This window comes from Xiphophorus hellerii, chromosome 18, assembly GCF_003331165.1.
Source record: "Xiphophorus hellerii strain 12219 chromosome 18, Xiphophorus_hellerii-4.1, whole genome shotgun sequence".
In the NCBI taxonomy this organism is placed as follows: domain Eukaryota; kingdom Metazoa; phylum Chordata; class Actinopteri; order Cyprinodontiformes; family Poeciliidae; genus Xiphophorus; species Xiphophorus hellerii.
The window spans coordinates 32,906,365-32,928,821 of NC_045689.1; the positions used below are offsets into that span (position 1 = coordinate 32,906,365).

Consider the following 22,457-nt stretch of genomic DNA (forward strand, 5'->3'; position numbering starts at 1 on the left):
AGTTGTCTCAACACATTTTGTGGTATTGTTTTCTTCACCTCCTCTGACATGGACTGTTATTTTCTCTACTATGTGAAGAAATAGTTAAAACTCATTCTTTTAATTAATTTTTACCATCAAAGAGGGGTTGATTATTTGAAATGAAAGGTAATATATAATAATAAGCCCACTGTAATACAGACATCAAACCTTCAAACTGGAGAACGAACTTCATAAACTCCAAGCTGTTTTCCACAATCTGCCGTATCCTGTTTGAGAAACATTCACTGATTGTCCCGTTTGAAAAAAAGGTTGAACTGATCGTGTTGTGGGAAATTTGACTGGTGTGAATGTTTTTAGGGGTTTTTATGTATTCTCAACCAGGGACACTCATTTTGGATTTCAGGTTGCGCCAAGGGAGGTTAGCCGAGTTAAGAATCTTAGCGAGCCAGCTAAAGCCTTTTGGAGCGGGTCCTTATTAATCTCTCCCACACCCCCAGTAAGACATTAGCACCAGGTTTAGGCCGATTTACCTCGCCTGATAACACCCCCTCAGATCCGTCAAATCACACACGCGCACACACACATCAGCAGTTTTTCATCAGGCTGCAGACACTGACAAAAACACAGGATCATCTGCCAATTCTTTCTTTTCGTTCTTAATTTAACTCTTTTTGACTTGCTGTATCTTTTCCTACTCTTTCTGTTTTCTCCAGTTAGTAGTATTCGGTTGTTTCATCATGATTTTATGTAAATTCCGTCTTTCAAACTTTGACCAGTCTTTTTAAAGACTCATTGTTTTGTCTGGAACTTTTTGTCTGTATTTATTTATGCACAAAAATCCTTGTTTTTTTGTTTTTTTTCTCTTCTTTTTTTGGGGTTTGATCCCCTTTCACTGATAATCCACAATTTTCTGAACTTTTCAATCTGCATATATTTACAAATAAAGAAAAATTAGTATTATTAATATTGCAGCAGTATTCACAGTTGCTGTGTTTCCATTTTAAACCATATTGATCATTTTGCACATTTTTACCACCATGTTGTGAATCAGGTATTTTTGCTAATGCATCCTTGCAGTGACACCCTGTGTGTTGAAGTTAAGACCCCTCGGCCATCCTGGATAATCCCTCGTATAAGAGCCTTAAATGTGTCCAGCACTGCAGGATGACTGTCTGCATCCCCATGTACACGCCCACACGCACACACACACACAACACACACCCATCTACAGACATGCACAAGATCCAATCAAGCCAGTATGAGAAAAAGGCGAGCCTTGGAGCAGCAAGGTGAAAACTGAAGCTAAACCTCCGTCCTCCATCTGTAGTTTCTTTTCATAAATATGCCAGTAGTCACCAGAGGGAACCAAAGTTGTTTTCTTAACTCTTAATTGTTCTGCTTATGTTTATAATTTTCTTAGTTTTCAGATCCATTATTTTTTTCAGTTTCTGGTGTAAATAATCCCATGTGGTCTAATTGTTTTTTAGGAAGAATCAAATGAATCACACAATCCACATAAAATTAGCAGATTTGATGCCAAACGTTTGTGTCCCTCATGTCCAGAATAGCGGGATGACATCTTCCACACACACACACACACACACAGTAATAATAAGACAGAAAGCTGTGTGTGTTTAAACACTCCTGGCTCAGTGTAAGTGCTTGGAGACCATATCACCATTGTTTGTTTGCTTGTTGTGATGGGATTCTTTCTGGGCCTGCCGTCACATGCTGTGTGGGACCTTATGTCTGTTCCAACCTGGTTTATACCCTTTAAACCTAATAAAAGTGACAGAAGATGCTTTAGACCTAATAAAGGCTTAAATTATTGGATTAGTGGCGTCCATTGTAAGGCTGCATCTGCACTGTAGTTGTGATGATGCTCAGGGACAGACGCTCTTTCTGCTGAAGTGTTATTAAATAAAAATACGTTGTTAAGAATAATTTATAGTTTGACTCATTTTGGACCCCAGTTCACTTCCTGTAATTTGCTCTATCAAAACTCATCCATTTTCTTGGCAGTTTTCTCCCTTTTTTATCTTTGCACAAGTTAATCTTCATTCCATTCATGCATTGCTTAATCACTCATTTGCCACAACAGAAATTGCAGTAAAGGGAGAATCTTGCTCACTGAGTCAGATAAAATGTTGTATTGTTTCTGTGGCAAATACCTGGAGAAATTTACATGTAAAACCAAATGAAATGTTTGGAGGAGTGGGAATCATTTTACGGTCAGGAGGAGAGCTTAATCTGCAAACGTTTCACTTCCTGATAAAGAAGTTTTGAAGTTGTCCAAGTTGTTTACAAAATGCAGAATCTTGATGGTCCATATTAATACTTTGGCAGCAATGCATTCTGGGCCATGTAAACTGTATCATTATGTTTGCTGTTGGTGGAGGGGTTTATAGTTTCGGGGTTGCCGTAAATCATTCCTGGAAAGACGTGATGGTTGATGAAGTTTTGATGCTTTTGATTAAATATAATTTCCATAATTTCATTAGCTGTTGCACACCGGTTGGTCCATATCAAAACTTTGGACTCTGCAAGTTACAGGATTTCAGTTTTATATCCCTCAGTGTTTGCAACAATTTATTCTTTAGTTAAAAATTATTTCAGCATCATGATGCAATGAAAGAACTACTAATGCATATTGCAAGTCAGATCATCCATACTATAAATTATCTTTATTATTTTGTTTGCTCCATGAGAGAGTAATGACTTATTTTTCAATGAAACTTGATGTGTGAAATGTCTAGAAATGATTCCATACCACAGTAAAAGTCACAGCCTGAGGAATGAACCATTTGTCCACAGTTTTATGCTCCGTTCATGACAAGCGACGACTAATCTGCTGCCAGAGATGGAAGCGTACAACTTCATTTGGACAAGCATGTTGTTGCGTCTCCCCCAGGGTGTGGATTTGTTCTGCGTGTGTGTGTTTCAATAGAGGGGCAGATTAAAGGGGTGGAGCGGTGGCTGAGTTGGGGCCAACAGCTCGATGGAGGCCAGTCCTGTAAAGCAGCGCAGCCGTGAAATGCATTTTATTGTTGCCTAATCCTCACACTGTGTCACAGCCCCATTTCACACTGGATTGTAAGGGTCTGCAAGAGTGTGGGTGGGTGTGTGTGCCTTCACGCTCACACACTCCGCCCCTTGTCCCCCTGCTCCCTCCACCCCACACATGGGGGCCGTGGCTAATTGGACAAATTTGCACAGCAGGGGTGGAGGCACATCCGCGGCAGGAGATTTGATTTATGGCTGCAGATGCATACATGAATCAACATGTATGGTACATGCTTATATAGATGTAGGGCTTAGGCTTTATTCTGGAAATTATCTATGTGCATGTTTCCATCAGGAAACAGCAATGTTACACTTCAAATGATCCTAATCAAACTGACAAATAACTGACAATGATGACAGCAAGAGCTCCATAAAGCTGCAGCTCCAGGGAACAGCCAGCCCTTCAGACTCTTATCTTTTTTTTTAATACCCATCTTTATTTGGAAGTATTCCACCAGTTGTAACAGTAAAAATAAAAAAATAAAATAAAATTTTATTTGAGTCTTAAAAAAATATAACATTTTGAACTGGAATATTTTAAGAAACTCCCTCTAAAGAATTACAATATTTAAAATAATTTCAGCAACTATTGCTTGTGATTCAAACGACTCCATTAAATTTAGAATTGTGCATGAAAATTATATTTAGGATTTTACAAGACTCAAATCTCTGAAGACAGCAGAGGGGAATCGCCCAATCAGAGAGCAGCGTGATGTTAAGTAGCTCAGATCAGGTGGATCCACGTCGAACTGAGCAGAAATTCAGCACTACGTTCAAATACTGGGATGTTATAGAACATATCCCTGGACAAATAATGATTTTTTTTATTCTGTTCTGTAATTTTAAGCCCAAAGCAGGAAAATGCTTTGATGTTTCAGTATTTTTCAGCTTTACTGATGTCTGTTGCATGACAGGCCACAGAAATCCCCGTCTGCATCTTTACAGAAGTTCCTCTTTGTTTAAAGGTGTTAAAAGGAATTTCAGACAGATTCACAAACTACCAAACATCTTTCAACCATAATTTAATTTTGGAGTCCACACATAATTTTTGACTTTTTTTTTTTTTTTACATTTTTTCTAAAGCACCTACTTTGGTGCTCACTTTGGCCCAGAAATGCCTCACATGTTTGAGACGATTCCCTCTTTGCTTCCTGTTGTGATCAGAAAATGAGTAGCAAGTTCTTCCAGGGTTAATTTCAAATAATACTGCTCCCGTGTTTCCATGTCTGACTCCACTGCAACAAGATGGTCTTACATGTGGAAAGTTTGTGTTCTTTTTTTCAGTCTCTTTCATTTTAAGGATTCCTTAGTTAATTTAAGCTTAAGAGTAGATTAGCTTAGGTTTGGTATTGAGCTAAGTTTGTTTTGAGGACTGGGTGGTGAATCAATTCTGTTGATTAATCAAATTTTCTGTTTTTTTCGCCAATGAATCCCTTGGCCTTCCATAGTTTGGAGTGATGCTGGAATGCTCAGGAACTACCATTCTGTTTACTAACCTGGTTTTACAGTTTGCCAAACAAGTTTTTTTTTTTTTTTTTGGAGGGGGGGTCAAACAAAAATATACAAAGGTTCTTTTTTTCAATTCAGGTCAACTCTCAAAGGAATTATTCAAATTAAAACCAATTTTTTCAGAATATTTTCAGTCATTTCTCTTTGCCTTTTTTCAAGGGAAAAAGAGAATCGATTCAAGTTGTAAATTGGATTTGGTTTAAAGAAATTGGAAATTTTATTTTTAAGCCATATTGCCCAGCCTTAGTTGGTTTGCCAAGTTTAGAGGAGTTTCATTGCTATAGTTACTGTGAGAACAGCTTGGTCATGTAGTCACTGATTCTGGGAAATGAGTAATACTTTCCCCTGTTGTGTTTAGGAACTTGTTCTTAAAAAAATGGGCCATTTACTCCAAACAAAGAATGGTGACAAACAGGGTTTATTTGGTGGCAGTCAGTACTGCATTAAACTCATTTCCATTTGTCGACCATCAGATCATTACGTCTCATCCCAGGGCATTTTCCAGAACCCAGCAGCTCTCTCTTTTTAGCTAACCGTAGAGAAGATAAACTGTGTTTTTCTTCAAAAGGAAACCTCATCCAGCAGGCCCACTCAGGGTCCGTGGCGCTCTGCCTCAGCTGCAGGGGATTAGAGGAGCGTTCTGAAAAGGAACTGTGGGTTTTTCAAAGTTCCTTTAAAAGAACACATCTTGGTAAGGGCTGCTTTAAATCCTTCAGCTCAGCCAAATTATCTAATGTCCTCTCTTATCCTTTGCACTTAAGCAGACACACATTTGCATGTTCAGCCTTTGGAGCAGACAGCGCAGTGTACAGTATATTCCTGGGTTTTGGACTGGTGTGAGCTGCCTTGTTGACTGGTTTTTCTCTACTCTCTCATTACGCTGCTTTGATGCTTCCACTGACACTTTGGTCAGAGTTTCCAGCACCACAGCCATGTTATTTAAGGACAGCACTCCATGCATGTAGCTCAGTGTAAGACTGAACATGGATCCATGAACCGCAGCAGGTCGGGACGGTGAACCCAACAGCACTGCGGCCACACCGGCATCTGTGCCCCAGCCTGCAGAGTCACGGTGTATGGGGCGTAAACACCACACACACACACCCCTGCACGCCCCCATGCATGCACACACACTACAGAAATCAGTGTCACATTTAGATTGGCCCTCTCCCAGTCCTTCTCTGTCATTTACTGTATTAGCTGTGGTCTCGGTGCTGAAATGGCCCATTATGTGGGCTCCTGAGTGTGTGTGTGTATATGCACGGATCGACTGATTATACTGTGTATGTGTGTGGTAGCGTGTGTCTGCAAGAGTGAGTCAGAGAAACTGGGTATGTGTGTATGCGTGTCTGTATGTGTGATGCTGTTATTTGTTTTCACACACCACAACAGTGCTGGAACGAGTAGGCCGCACATGCTTTGATGTGTGTGTAGGCGTGTGTGTGTGTGTGTCCCCGTGTGCATGTTTTTTTGATGCTGTGGCCACAGTAGATGACAACGTGTCCTGCTCTTTCTCAGCAGGATCCTTCCTGCAGCTGCATGTGTATGCACACACACACACACACACCCCCACACCCCACACACACACACACACACACGCACGCACACAGGTTCCATCTGCATATGGTTACCTCATTCAGCTTAGATCTCTTGACTTTCTGTTCCACCAAGAGGTGATGTCACCCATTAAGATATTTTTATCCTAATCCGATAAGAACCAGTTTTGCAAAAAAAAAAAATCCTTAATATGGTGAGAATATTCACCTGATGGAAAGATATTCTTACTATTCCTCAATTTAGTGTCGTAAGTTTGACTTTTTAATATGAACTAATGGTACTCGAATTATTTCATACAAACTTTACTTTCAGAAACATACACAGTACATGAAACAGGAGTGGAACTACTTAAACATCATGGTTCTGTGTAAACCAGAGACTAACTCTTTTCACTAGTTGCACTGGTACACCTTTTTAGGTGACTAACTGAATTAGATGCACCCAAATTTTTGATTGCTTCACATTCCATAGATTCACTTTTGTTGTGCAACAATAGGTCTGGTTTGGGTATGAATAACTTTAAAAATTGCAGAGGGAAATTATTAATGAAGCCAATCATTTTAGATCAAAATGACCAAGTCAGGGTGCCACCTAATTATCAGGAAAATAATAACCAAATGGTGCTCTCTGTCTCTATCCTGTCCATTTACTGAATAATAAAGGCCACTAGAGCCTATTGTTGAGAGCATAAATCCAGCACTGGTGTTTTTTGAACAGCAAGATGCTACACATGTATGGAAAAAAACACGAACAACTTCTCAAAACAAAACAAAAATAATCAGCTTTCCAGTTAAATACTTTATTTTTTTTTTAAATCACTGAGCTACTAAGTAAAAAAAATGAAAGAATAAAGTAAAAGTAATAAACTACCAAAAAGTAAAACAACAGAAATATGCATGTAAGGATGGAACCAATAAAATGATGCAGTGGTGGAAAAGTTCAGTATGAACTGTGGAAAGTTAGGAAATTAAGTTTAAATTTACAAATGTTCTGTGGATGTTGACACATCAACACTAAAATATGTAAGAGTTGTGAATGGAATGACTTAGAATGACATGTAGTAATACCATAGTCCAGTATGAATATAATTGTTTATAGACCGAGGTTTGTTTTGAAGAGTTATGGAAATGAGGGCAGATTGGCTCTAAACTAATTAGAAAGACTGGATAAGCAATACATATAAACTTGTGATTTTGAAGACATTGATATATAGACAAATTCTATCTCATTATTGTGGCATTTAGCAAATAGAAATCAGTTTGGTTATTCTAACTGACCTAGAAGAAGAGAAGGTTAGTCTTCAGACATTGTGGACAAAAGTGTTTCTTGTTTTCTGAGTATGTAAACTTCTGGTTTCAACCGTAGTCAAGTTAATCTCAGGTTACCTGGAGCATTAGACTTAATGTCATCACCCACAGAGCGGCCATGTTGCTGGAGTTTGCTCCTTTTATTACACACATGGATTTTCAAAGAGCATAAATATGAAGCAAGCTGCTGGTTTGCCAGAACAACTTCACAGCTCCGTCACAGTCACTGGTTCTCTCTCTGATGCTGCTAGCGATAGCTTCGGTTTGTATGCCTGCCTTTGTGCATCGGTGTGTGTTTGTTTGTGTAGGTGTGTGTAGATGCAGTCTCAGGAGAGGCACAGCTCGTTGATTTTCTCAATGGAGGCTGTCTCCTGCACTTGGCTGTGAGTTAGTGTGTGTAGGGGTGTGTTTGCATGCAGCAGCACCTCAATACACACAGATACACACACAGCAAGTGTGAGTATTGTGAATGTGCACATGCACTGTAAAAACAACCTGTTGGTGGCTTGCATTATGCCTTGGCTTTCAAGTACATGCAGTTACCTATCAGCTCAATCTATCTGGTTTCCTTTTCCAGATCGCTGCACACACACACGGACAAACACACTTTCTTGTGTGTGTTGGAGAGTGGGGGTGTGCTTGTGTCCTGCCCCTGCAGGATTTATTGTTGTTCACCACAGCAGCCCAAAGTAAATGGATGACGTGATAGCCTTGTTTTCTCTCGTCCTATTGTCTGAGGTTCATCTGGAAGTGTTTTAAAAGCTGATGGATCTGCAGAGCGGGACGCTCTGAATCATTCAGACCACAAAACAATATTTCCATTGTTTATTTGTTTTCTGTTTTTCACCTCATTGTTCCCCCTGTTCCTTCTCTGAAAAAAGGAATATAAGGGATTAGTTTGACCAAGACGGTGCGATTTATTGTTAAAAATATGAAGGAAATATTATAGTATAAATTGTAGTTTGTTATAGTGTAAGTTATTGTACATAAATTGGTTGGTGTAAGTATAAATATAGAAGAATAAAAGTGATTTCCTTAGATCTCTGCATGAGCAGAAGTTTGTATGACTGATTGAATCATTCACATGATGCAAAGTTTCCTGTTGTTTTTCCTCTTGTGTCTTCTGCTGGTGCAACAGCTTTTCACACAGAAAGCAAAACTTCATTTGAGATCTAGTTTTCTATGTGGCTCTTTGCATTTGTGTGGGGGTGGCCGTGCGTGTGTGTGTGGGGGTGTGCACTGACAGAAGAGGCTGAACAGCAGCAACTGCAATATCTTTTTTGATAACAGGGAAACATTGCTGTCCTTTATTATTGTATTCTGTCATTAGATAATGGCTTGTGGAGGATTTTGTGTTGGCGTGCGTGGGGGTATGTATGCGTGTGTGTATGTTCAGTGGTTCGTGTAACAGTATATGTCCTTTAACTCTGTGCACTTTTAAACTAAGCTACTTTATATGAATGAATGGAACTGCTCCTCTGTATGTGCAGGGAGCTACACTGACCGTGTGTGTGATGGTGTGTGTACGTGTTTGTGTTGGCTGTGGGGAGCGGAGATCGATGGTCTGTAAAGTGGATTCCTTATTGGCCTGTTTGCTTTGGCAGCTCTTGAAAGAAGCTCACTGATTACAGTCCCAGATGTGTCACACACATGCATTGGTAGTCTCACACACACACTGCATGCTGTTGCTGGCTTTCATGTCTGTAAATGCGTATGTTCCTCCAGCAGGTCACATCTTCACAGGAACTCTGTCTCTCTTACTCTGCCTCCCTCAACACACATATGCAGAGAAGTATCGGACACCATGTTGGATATTGTTGATGAATATTATATCATATCTCTGTGTTTTAGTGAAATGTTTTTACTAAAACACAGATTCTGAGAAGCAGCCTCAGGATCTCACCAAAGGGCATCGTTATTTTCTAAAACTAGTCCAGGTTGCAGAGTGTTTCTCAAATGTTTGGTTTTTATTGAGCTAGTTAGACTCATATTTACCAAAAAGAATCTCTTCTTCCTGTCAGAAGGAGGCACCTGATCACCCTGAGACCCTTATCACCAACTCTGTTTGCACACCTTCCCAAAACAAATCAGTGACATTTTCCCTTTGATACCAAAGGAACAGGCTGAGCTTGAGAACGTCAGTCTGGGGTGAATTGATAGGTGGGACGTTTGGGACCAGTTTCAGATTACTTTCACTTTTTTTCTTTAACAAGTTTAGAAACACAGTCCCAACAGATAAATACTTCTAAATGGAAACAAAAAAATGGAACTGGAACTGGAAATCTTGTTGTTCTGTTTTTTGTTTGTTTATTTTGTTTTTTTCATTTTATTTTTCACCATGCACACACATAAAATTTTTTGGTTACAAAGAATCACTTTCAGTGTGTTATTTTTATTAAAATGAAGAAAGAAGTGAAAAAAGAAACAAAAACAGGAACATGCATTTATGGGGAGTGGACAAAAGATTATTACACCATATCTGAATAAAGATTAGTAAAATGAATTCAATGACTGAAGAGCTGAAATATTTCACTAGCAGTTCTTAATTAAAAATAAATAAAAATATACTTTCAAAATTCTTAGTTTCAGTGTGTGTAACCTTATCCACCCAGGTCACTCCAGCTTTATTTCTTTATTTCCAGTGTTTTTTTCTCAGCTGAACAAATGTTACATTAAAGTTGGGGAAAGTTTTTAAATGTATCATTACGATCTATTTTCTGACAACATAATAATATTATTGAAAATTCAGTGATTCTATCACTAAATGAAACACATTAAATTGATTAATTCCACCCAAATTGATACTTTCAAGCCTTAATAAAGGTGACTTCTTTTTGCGCACAGCTAATGATATTTAAGATTAGAGTATTATATCAGAGCAATAAAAAAACATTTTAAGATAGAAATGTAAGCTTAACGAATGTGACTGTACTATTTTTTGATCCATAGACCTCTATAGTTAAAATTCATCTCAAGCACAGGGACATATGATTCTATACTCAAAGACATGCCGAATGTCCCTAGGATGGTTGAAGAGCTTCAACCATACTTAAATCAATAACTGCTTCAACTAGTTTGGATATGCAAGCATCATTCACCTTTGTCCATTAGGATCCAAAGAACATGACTTTTTTTCCTTCATCCACAAATATGCCAAGTTCCATTTTAAAAGGTATTTATGTAAAGTTTTTTCCTTTGTTGTAGAAGCTAAAAATATAAATAAATGTCAGTCTGATTAACTTGTTAATGCAACAAATACTTTTCATATTGTCAGTATTTATATCAAACAACAAAAGACATTGTAGTTGCATATCTTATATTGTGTTGGTTCCCCTAGCAACCCAAGGGACTTTAATTAAATCTAAATTATTTCTAGTCTTATTATGCAAAGCTCTCAAAGTACTTTACATTACAGCCACATTCACTCATTTACGTCTACAAATGAACATACATTCACACATCAATCACTAGGCAGCTTTGGGTAAAAGTGCCTTGCTCAAGAGCACACTGATATGACAGCAGGGAGCTGGAATCACAACTTTCCAATCTGCTAGACATCTCCTCTACCACTGAGCCACAGCAGGCCCAGCTACACCGTGAGAGTGTGCTCTCTCTCTGGCATCTATCTGGCAAGTATTAGCAGCAGATCCTTTGAATCCTGTGAATGGTGAGGTGGGGCCTCCATTGGTCAGACTTGTTTTAGCAGCACATCATATTCAGGGGAATCTGGAGGCTAAGTCAGCACCTCAAAACATTGCTAAGGATTTTTGCTCTGTGGCCTGAAAGAGACCGCAGGCATCAGGAAGTACACTTTCCACCCTGACTGCTCTGCAGCTATGCCAAGCTACAGTATATTCAACAAACTGTCAGACACTGTGTCTTCTGACACCTTTCTATTGGAAACAGAATTAACTGATCCAACAGGCCAGGCTTTCCTCCCCACATGCGGTTATAAGCCTTGCCCACACATGGTCCTATACCAGATTCAATAATTTCAGGTTATTTTACCATCTTAACGTAATAAAACTCCACCAAAGCGCTATAAAAATTATGAAAGAGAAAATTAAATTTTCACTTGCAGTGTTCCATAGTTCTATAGAACCGTAAAGGGATCTATGATTAGTTGTAACAATAGACTTTATTTGATAAATCTTTATTTTAGATGTAAAAACATTACAGTAATAACACTGTAGGCTGTTTAGTTTTTATAAATTTTAATAAAATATTGTCACACGGATGTCACCATGTTGTTTACCCTGCAGTGCATTCTGTGTAAATAACGTCTACTTGGTCCAGACATTACTCATCACTGTTACTTAAAACAGCAATGAGTAATGTCTTTAAGCCTTTTCAGTTCGAACTGGAGTGCGTTGAAATCGATGGAAATGTAGGAATCACAAGGTAATGAAGATGAAGAGGACCGAACTGAGGAAGAGGACAGAGTTGGGCAAAGGAGCTGGTATTTGTCTGCTGTTTAGCTTGTGAAGGTAACGACCACCTGTTACATCCTTCATCAGTTTTGCTTGTACAAATGACTGTCTTCTGGAGAGAAATGTTGTGGGCATAAATAGGTACTAAAAAACCTGTGTTCAACTAATCATGGATCCCTTTTAAGGAATTCATGATTAGTTGAACATGTTGGTCTAAATGGGTTATCATTTTCTACTATATTAACTAAAAAAATACTGATTGTGATATGTAAAAACTCAATTACTTCAAAAATGTATATCTTTTATTATATTTTTTACCCATGGAAGTTGTCATTTTTTCACTTTGCTGGGTTGATGACACCATTGGGTTCGTTCTGTACTGGAATCTACAGAGTAAACACAAGAAGGCTAACTTTACCTGTGTTGTTATTTATTGTATTCCATTTGACTGGTGTAAATTTAGAGAATGCCACACTGCTGTAATTTACAAATAAAAAAGTGAAGTGAGTCTGCCTCACTTCCTACATGAAAAGAAGTTGTGTGCAGTGGAAATGAACTGCACACAACTTCCATAGGACCTATATTTAACCCCTCAAAATTTCTCTCCAGAAGACTTATTCGAGCAAAACTGATATAGAATCTAATAGGTGATTGTTATCTTCGCAAGCTATCAACAGTTTTCATCCACAAAACGCCTAAACCTTGCTGCCAGCTAACAAGTGAAAGACGCTGCGAGAAACTTCAGAAACAGGCAATGCTGGAAGCTGTTCTAAATGATAACAGAATTATTGCTACTGTCATTGGTACTGAATGTGAAACCACCGACATGACACTGAACCAAAGACCAGATGGCTGTTACCGGATCGAACTCCGGACTGGACCGGACACAGAGCTACTTACAGAACTACTCACATTCATTGTTTCATTTATGAAGCTGAAGGTGGCACCAGCAGCACAAACACTAGCTTCTTTGGCCAACTCCGTCCTCTTCCTCTGTTTGGTCCTCCTCATCTTCATTATCTCTTGGGACTTCTATATTCCCATCAGTTCCAAAACGCTCTGGTTCAAATTTAAAAACCAGAGCAGTAATGTTACTCATTACTGTTTTAGCTGGACAGAGTTAGCATAATTGAACCAAGCATACATCATCTACCCAGAATCCTTTGCAACATAAACAACATGACATCTGTGTGACGATAATTTATATAAATGTATAAAAACCAAACAGACCACAGTATTTTTATTATTATTTTATTTTTACATCTGAAATAAATATTTCTCAAATAAAGTCTATTGTTACAACTAATCGTGGATCCCTTTAAGACTGTTTCCTGTTAGGATGCCATGCCTCTGTCAACATAGATCAGATATGCTGAATAAAAGTCATTAGCAGAGCTGTGGTTTTTGTGACTTAAATTGTTATCTCTCAAAGGAGATTTTTAATTACAATGAGACATGCCTGGTTAAATAAAGGTTACATACACACATACATGCATGTATTTGTGTGTCTGTGGGTGTGTGTAGGCGTGCATTTGTCTGTGTGTGTGGCCCAATAAAATCCTCTTCTCTTGACATTTTTATAGCAGGTAAGTAGAGGCTGAATTTATGGCACTTGTTTTGAGACCTAAGGAGACTTGACTGGCCTTGAACTGGACACACACACACACCCCCACACACACAGGCACATGCACTTCTCTTTAAGTTTACTTTTTCAGCTTTAATCACATTTATACTGGAACGTCCTGACAACCTATTACACAGAGCAGAAACCATAGACTCCTACCAGCCAACCTTCTCCATTTGAGCTGCTCAATAAGTTCCTCCAAAGAATTAGGCAGAAGACTTAAAAGCCACATCGTAGAGTTGGGTACACGTAAATTATACACTGACAAGCCAAAAAAGCTTGGGCAAATTTATCTTTTCCTCTTGTGACATGGCATAATACTCGTGTACCTTTTTCAAACCTTATGGTATGTAGCACTAAAATAATACAGCAGGATCTTCACATTCTGTCAGGGCTAAGATGTAACCGCAGAATCAGACTCATTCCAGAATGTTTCCTTGTGCTTCTGGGTCTGTCCTGCTTGGTGAATCCTTCTGATAAATATTGGTTGCCTTGGTCCCTCAGGATACCTTATAAGCTTTGTAGACCACTTTTAAAATCACAGTAATGGAAGCAGTATGTAGTTCTAATAAGTACTGGCAGGGGTGGGAAAATCTGAATACAAATTCATGTAACTCATTTTAGATTTTTATTTGTGCAAAATTGTGAAAACAAGATGTCCTTTTTCATGCACTTTATAACTACGGTGTAGTCTGTATTGCTCAAACAGAGGAGAGATGTTTTTCTTTTTATTGCTTGACAGTGCTAAAACTCCAGCGTAGACAGAATAAACAGCCCAGGCCCAGTCTGTGACAGGCAGTGGCTTTAAACAGACAAAAGCAAGAAGATGAGAGCAAAGACTGAGGAGAGCATTCCCAGGTGGCCGCTTGGCTTCCAGAACAATTCTCCCCAAACCTGATGAGGAAATGAAATGTTCTCCCCATCCCTTCTATCCAATGTGATTAATTCCCTGTAAGATGCTTGCTTTTAGACCCAAGAGAGTCATGATAATGGAGGATTTATTCTGTTAGAATGAATGAGGCTAGTGGAGTAGTGTTAGACGTTTTGTAATGCTTTTCTTTCTCTGTTAGCTAAATGCCTCTCTCTCTTTCTCTCTCTCTTAGTCCCTCCTCCTTTCTTTAATGCAAGCAGAATCATTTATCTCTGTTGTTAAGTATACACTACTCGATTCACTATAAACATGGTAAGATAGATATTTTTATATTTCTTCTATAACCTGCTGACGATGCAACTGTACATCTGTATTTATCCCCTCTGGTGTGATAAGGCCAGCTTAGGGACACATTAGGCGAGGCAGGGTGTTGAGATCAAATGGGATTGTGGAGGATTTCCAGGAACACGGGGTTGTGGCTTTAGTGATGGGAATCCTCTTCGTTTACCCCCCTGAGAGAATGCAAGCACGCACTGTACAATATTCCAGTATTCAGACAGCAGACCACAGAAGGCAGGACCAGTTGTCAGACAACAGAACATACACACGTTGCTGTAGGCATTACAGAGGAAGCTTTTTTTAGACATCCACAGAGAAATCGGGGTTTTATTTCGGATGAAATTACAATTTATAGAAAGATACCCTGTCAAATGCAAAACTAGTCTTCTAGGTTAAAACTGTGAATATGATTTTAATTCATACTTTGCAGAACTCTAAGAAATTATTGTTTCTAATCTCTGAAGTCTATTTCTTTAAAATCAGACAATGTATGAGAAATAAACTGTTTGCAAAGGATGTATGCTGGCTATGAAGACAAAACATGTTTTGCAGTGTGAATTAGACTGATTGTAAAATATCAGTAAAAGTCCTGACTTCATACCTGCCCAGTTTCTCCTTGCAACAGATATTTTTTCTCAGCAATTTATAATCCCTCCCTACCTGAGAAGATCCAGCACCCTCACCCTGCTGCCTCTGCTCTGATGTGTCCTCCTTCACTCTTTCCTCTTTCTATTGTTACAATAAAGATTTCTTTTAAATATGTCAAAAGTAATAGTGAGCACAACTTCTGCACGGAAATGAAAGAGCATTGCGGTTGTCCCTAGCATTAAATAATTAGTAGTTATTAGTGTTGAAGTAGTGCTACTCAAATAAGAGTAACTCAAATAACATATTTTTGCTCAAGTAAAAGTAAAAAAGTATTTGGTAAATAGGCTACTCAAGTACTGAGAAACTGATCAGAAAATCTTATTTGATATTTTAAAATGATGTAATCCAACAGAAAAAAACAAAGTAAGCAAATTATGTCATTTTAAACACTGAAATAAAATACAAAAATAATACAAATCAATACAAAATAAAACATTAAGGCAGAAGGAACATTTTATCAAATATGTTTTTCAAAATAATTATTTACATGAAATCAATATTTATGGTAGGGAATGTGTACATGTTAGAACAGGGTAATGCTCTTCCAGTGGCAATAAATGGCATTTATTATCAGCCTTAACCGAAGGGAGAGCTGCCGAGTCGAACGTTATGGTCTGTGTCATGTTCAGCAAATAGCCAGAGCCAAAAGCCAATAAACCTTGCAGAGTTTTCTTCCAAATAAATCGAGTTAGTGGAGTAATTCAGCTGCATCAGGTAATGTTAGCGAAATGATGACTGGTTAATCCATGCATGTTAATACTGGAGTATGTAACTTTCAGAAACAAAAAATGTTTATTTTACATATTTGCTAAAACTATTACTATTCTATCACAGTGTCCTATGAGACTGTGTTGCAAATATGAAAGAAGAGTTGGTAAATGTGGTCACCACTTTTTGAAAAAGTTGCAGCAAAATCAATAATTTAAGGCCACAACAATCACACACAAAAACACATGGCAACATTCTTTGGGGACTGATTTATTTTAACCTTGCAATAATACTGAAACATTAAAGTGTCTGTTCTTGTCTAAGGTGTAGTGAATGCTGGAATTGACTGAAAACAGTCAGCAGATGGTTTTTACTTCTGTCACTTTTTTCATGTAGTAGACTGCGCTGGTGTGTGTTGAAAATATGTGACACATAAGCATTTCCATTTTGTTCCAACAATCTCTCACTACTTACAAAAGTCCTGTGATCACATATTCGTATTAGTTCGTACATTTCTTTTTTCATGAACAGAAAAGCAGAGTTATGACCTTTTCATTCACTGGACTCCTCAGAGAGCTGAATATTGCTGTTTGTGATCCTTCTGCCAAGTGGTACGTTTATAACTGTATGACTTTGGAATAAAAGAGTTTTTCAGTGTTCTTATATCTGATGAGTTTTTCAGAATGCATTTTATTGTAAGAACAGTCACCCCGTCTTAGTGTTTCATAACTATTATAAAAAATCTCAGATAAAAACAGCTCTTTAAACAGTTTTTGGGCTGTTCTGTCTGTGTGTTTGTGTCATTCATTCCTGAGCTCAGTGGGGAATTAGTCTTCGTTTTTTCCAGGACATCATGGAATTCCATATTACCATAATTCCTAGTCGGGACTTTTAGTGGGGATGTTGGGGTGCCACATTGTATATCACTGGTACAGCTTTGTAAATAACTCTAAAGTATTTATTTGTGCTCCAGTAAACAGGGAATAGTACTGGTTTAGACTGGTTTGGATTGGAACACTTCTCCGAAAATGGGGTTGGATTAGAGACATAGGGAGAAAAATGACGATGGATGAGAACAATTTCTGTGTGATTGATAAAGGCCTTTGACCCTTTCGCACAACGTTTGATGCTCAAATGACAAGGCAAACATACTCCGTCTCATATAGACATACATGGAGATACTCAGGCGCTGACACACTCAAACCACGTAATTGAATATTGTGCAGAAAGCAAACATTCTCCTGTAAACATATCGTCTATCACCTCTATAGTTTAATCCATATCTTCAATGCCAAAACGAGATGCACACCCAACACACACACACAAGGCTGCAGCTTGTCAAACAAACAAATGAGGCTGGAGTCCCTGTGAAAGTCATCACCATGACCATCCCAGCGTCATCATCACGTTATCCTGCTTCATTACACAGCAACACAATCCAGCCTGAAATCAATTAGCTGGCCATGCTTGTACCGTGAAGTGTACTCCCCACTCCCTGTCCTGTGCCTTGGTTTGATGAAAACCAATGTTCAACATCCAGATGAGAGGTGCAGCTGTGGAACTGCCACATCTTTTATTTATCTTTTTTCATTGATAAGTTCAGCTCTTATTCTAAAATTTGTTTATTTCTTTAATTCAACCACAGCAGCTTCATCCCTTTGCTTCAGAACCTCCCATAGTGTCCATGGTAAAGGATGTCACTTCTACATGGTGTGACTGAAGTCCGCTCTCATTCTTCAAGGTCAAGGATGAATTTGAATACAACATAATTTCCTTCACTGTTAACTAAGCATTTAGTTTTATTTTAAGATAAGCTGTTGTTATATTTTCAAGTCTTTGTGTAAACATATTAGTGGATCCATATAAGTTCTGGTAGACATAGCTTTACTAACTAAAAAATTCAAAAATTAATTTAAAAAAAAGTGATATATAACACAAAAATTTCAAACCAAAATCAGTAGTGGAACTTTTGAATGCATTTAATTTTTCTGCAATGGGTAATTTATGAAAAACATGCTTTTTGTGTATTTAAACTATTTCTATGTTGCAACATCTTCACCTCCTCCCAGTTCTGCTTTTGCCATCTGCAGAAATACACCCCTCATGTATGTGAGCACATACATGAGTGTGATTGAGAGCGCTAAGTCCCTCCTACTGGCTATGATTGGTTGTTTCTGAATAATTAGTGTATTTCTCCAGATAGCAGTAGGAACACAAGCAGAGGAACTTGATTTCTTTTTCATAGATTATTTGTTTCATATTATACTGTGACAACATAGTTTTAACAAATATGTAAAACATATTTATTTTCTTATAAAAGTTATATACTGCAGCTTTAAGTTTGGAATGCTTTTATATGAAGAATGTCTCTTAAAATGTAAACTCTTTATGAGTCCAGTATAGTAAGATGCAGCACATTTCTCAGCACACATTCTGGTGATATTACAGTGAGAGTTTCCACAGTAAAAGATCATTATGTGTTACTCTCTACATCAGGTTAGCAAACATCCAATAGCAGGTGGAGACCTCTCTCCACCAGGTCTCGTGACTAAATTTTGACCCAACTATATTTTAATGAGCAAACTATTCATAGCATCGTTTTGTTTCTTAAATCAATGTTGTCCTTCCACAAGTCTTCCCTTCAGCTTATCATAAATGTTCCTCCTTAGTTTATGCCTGGAAACATGCTAGGCTGAGCAAAAGCCTCCATGCATGCCAGTCTGACTGCTGGTTTAGGGAGAGTCTGTGCAGATAGTCAACCAGCTGAGAGGAAGCCAGCTTTCTGTTTACTCTATATGCGCTATTGTGAAAACAAGCATGCTGATACAGTAAGTTCCCTAATCACTGTCAGCTGTTTCCTATCGCCGTATTGAATTACTTTTCTCCTCAGCTACTGTGTAAATCTAAAGTTGTCCAGATTAAGTGATGAATTTTGTTACATACACCAAATTGTGAGATATGAGTAAGGCATAATAATCCTCCTGTTATTCCCCTTGTGTGAATGTGTCTAAAACAGCTGAACTGTTATTAACCTCTGCCCTAAAACCGTTGTGTTGCTTTGTCTTTCTGAAGCCCTTAGCTATGGAAATACAAAAAACAAACTAACTATTGTGAAACCATGCTGTGTTGACCCAAATGTGTCCTTTTGTAAAAGTTGGTTTCTCTTCAGTCCATATTAACCAGTCAGTGTGGAGGTGAAGTTGAGTCCACCTGTGTGGATATAAAGCTAGTCCTTTCGGCTCGGACAGGGACGGGTTTCACATTGGGTCAAGTGTCTATCTTTGTTGTACACATAAAAAATCTGTGCTTGTGAACGGCCTGGTGAGTTGTGTATGTTTGTGCTCTCTCAGGTGCCTCATCACTGTGTGTTTGCTCACCACTTTCTCTTAGAAACCAACATAATCACCCTTCCAGAAAACACATACACACACAACCAGAGTGTACTTGATTTGTGTGCAAACATGAGCATGGATGTTCTGTACCATCAATAGAGAGAACTGTGGCTTTCAAGCATTAATCAAAAGCTCTGAAGTCCGATGTTAGACATGCCATGTTTGGACATTTACAGTGAGCCACTCAGTGTGGCTGTTCCACTGAAGGTGACCATCTTTGGATTTCAGTCATTAAACAGTCCATAAAATTTGTTCTTTTTTCATTGATAAGTTCAGCTCTTATTCTAAAATTAGTTTATTTCTTTAATTCAACCACAGCAGCTTCATCCCTCATTCCATAAGACTACTAAATGCAATTAGTTTAATATTTTATTATATATATTTACATTAATACTTTATTTATTTATTTATTACTGGAGCCTTGCAATGAAATTTATTTCAATTTGTATATATTTAAATGTAATATTGAATAACAATAAACTGTCTATGTCTAATAGATTGTGTTATATATTTCATACACAGCATAATGGGTCATAATTTGGGTAATTCAGGTTTTTAGAATTACAGGAATAAACACATTATTTTAATCAATCTAATTTTTTATATGCTGCTATTTCACACAAAAGAATCATTTTATGTAATTTTATTAATTTAAGATGATTGGTCCTTTTTATGTCTAGTTATACATGTTTTAAGCCCAAAATTCAAACATTTAATGGATTTAGATTTGAAATAATTGAACCAAGGAGTTTATTAGAAGTCACTTAGTATATATATATATATATATATATATATATATATATATATATATATATATATATATATATATATATACAGTATATACACTATATATATATACATATATATATATACAGTATATATACACTGAGATTTTCAAATACTATTTTTTAGTTTTACTAAAGAATAATTTTTTCTGTATTTTTTACTTGTTGGTGTTGTCGCATCACACTCATCTATAATTGCTTTCTTAGAAATAACAGTAAATATGCCAGACAGCCATGACTAATTATTGGCTGACATGAGGGAAGTCTTTGGGATTACATGGCTGTAGTCCATTCTAAAGTTTATGGTATGAACATAAATATTAAGATTAGGCCTTGGCCGCCAGGAAACCTCTGTTTAGGAGCAAGACTGTGACATCATGTATGTGTGAACAGACACATACAAGCCATAGCAGGATCTTCAAGCCTAATGGTGAGCAAGGCACAGCAGATGCCTAATTTGACATGTCTTGAATTAGCCTAGTGGGTGGCATGTTTGCGCGTGTGTGGGTGTATGTGTGTGTGTGAGTGGGCTCATCTGCAATTAACAGCATACAGGTTAATGCATCCTCATATTGAAATGCCACGTTTTTGTGTGTTTGCATGTGCGTATTGAGTAGTGAGTAAAGTGCCTTGAGGCAGACCCCAGTATCAATGGGGATTACTAACACTTAGTCAACACCACTGAGACTGCAAAAGGAGTAAATGATTTAGAACCACTGGCCTTAATGTAATGAAAGAAAGACCCTCCATGTCAGGAACATTCACACACACACACACACACATGCCCACGCACACACATTCCTACCTATGGGTGATAATCCTGGGAGCTTACATCTCCATTAACACTAACGCTGCACCACAAAGCTAGCTACCACTCTGTATTTCCCTGAGGACATCAAAGACACTTTCCCACTTTTCTGACATTCCCAACTCCCCCCTTCCCCAAGCAGACACACACACACACACACACCCACACGCATTGCATCTTTCTATCTTCACAAGGACTTTTCATTGACTTCAGTTCATTTCTACAGCCTAACCCTGACCATTTCCCTTGACCTAATAATTACCAGTACATGCCTAACCCTAAACCTAACCTAAGCTCATTTCATACCTTAGTCCTAAAGCTAGCCCCCAACCACAAAACAGTGCTAGTTCTTATGGGACCCTGGGTTTAGACCCCATAAGTGGGTCCTCACAATGTAGTAGTTCTTGGAAAAATGGTTTTTCCAAGGTGAGAAATGCTAAAAAAAAACACACACACAAATACACACCCATGAGGGATGTCAGCATGGGTTCACAGCACAGTCACAGATGTGTTTGGCTGAATGAGTCTATTACAAGGATGTTGTGAAGTTCTAGCATGGTGATGATACTGTATCTGTGTCCTCTAGTATGAATAAATGTCCTTTGCATCTATACAACTCAAATACAGCCTCGAGACGTTGTGTATCTTAGGTATCTTAGGTTGTGTATCTTAGGTTCTTTCAACCGGCTGGTAGATTTTTGTAAATCTAAGCCTTCTGAGTGTGTCCAATCTTCCTGAACATGTCTAGTAGATCTGCTTTATTAGTTGCTTAATTTCCATTGGAGTAGGGATGGACAGATAGACAGCAATTTAACCATAAATATTCTCTGAAAGATGTGTGTTCTGCTTTGTAAGGCTTGTCACACTAAATGCTGGGATTTGTTGCACAGCTGTGGATGGCATACGATTTTAAAATGGTCCCTCATAAACCTGTAACTGAGTGTAGTCCTCGTTGTAGCTGCAGCCTGCTTTATGGCCTGTTGGTTGGTGACAGACTGTTTTTGCAGTGCCTGACTTAACACTACCACCTGCGTATGCTCTCTTCCACACATTGGCTCACACACCATTACATATTGCACAGGCCCTATCGTAAAGAAATTAGTTCAGTCGGGCCCCTTGCACTAAAGCCTAATTAAATAAGCACTAAGCGGCCTTCTGCCTCTGAACTCCACAGGTAACCCAGAAACAATGGTATGAGCACTTAGGGATTCTGTCTTTCTTGAGCAAGTTTACATCTTGAACATACTTTTTCTGGACTGGTTGAACTGGTATAGTAGAGTTGATTAATTTGAGATCATTTAAAAAAAAAAAAACAAATTCAAAAAAAGATACATTCCTGTTGACTCAGGTTTGAAACAATGATTTGAAAAATATTTTTAGCAATACTTTCTTCCAGTCCTTGTTTGCCCTTCAAGTATTTTATTTCTAAACATG

The 22,457-nt window shown here is 38.0% G+C and overlaps 1 protein-coding gene and 1 long non-coding RNA gene across 2 annotated transcripts in view; one reads left to right on the forward strand and one right to left on the reverse strand.

The window, feature by feature from the left end:
* Positions 1-22,457, forward strand: part of bcas3 (BCAS3 microtubule associated cell migration factor) — a 351,457-nt gene that overhangs the window by 288,886 nt on the left and 40,114 nt on the right. The gene's annotated exons all lie outside the window — the stretch shown is intronic.
* On the reverse strand, positions 748-18,255 carry LOC116737251 (uncharacterized). Its single transcript, XR_004342757.1, has 3 exons — positions 18,156-18,255; positions 3,652-3,653; positions 748-759 (listed from the first exon to the last, which is right to left on the reverse strand). It is a non-coding gene; the product is annotated as an uncharacterized LOC116737251 (long non-coding RNA).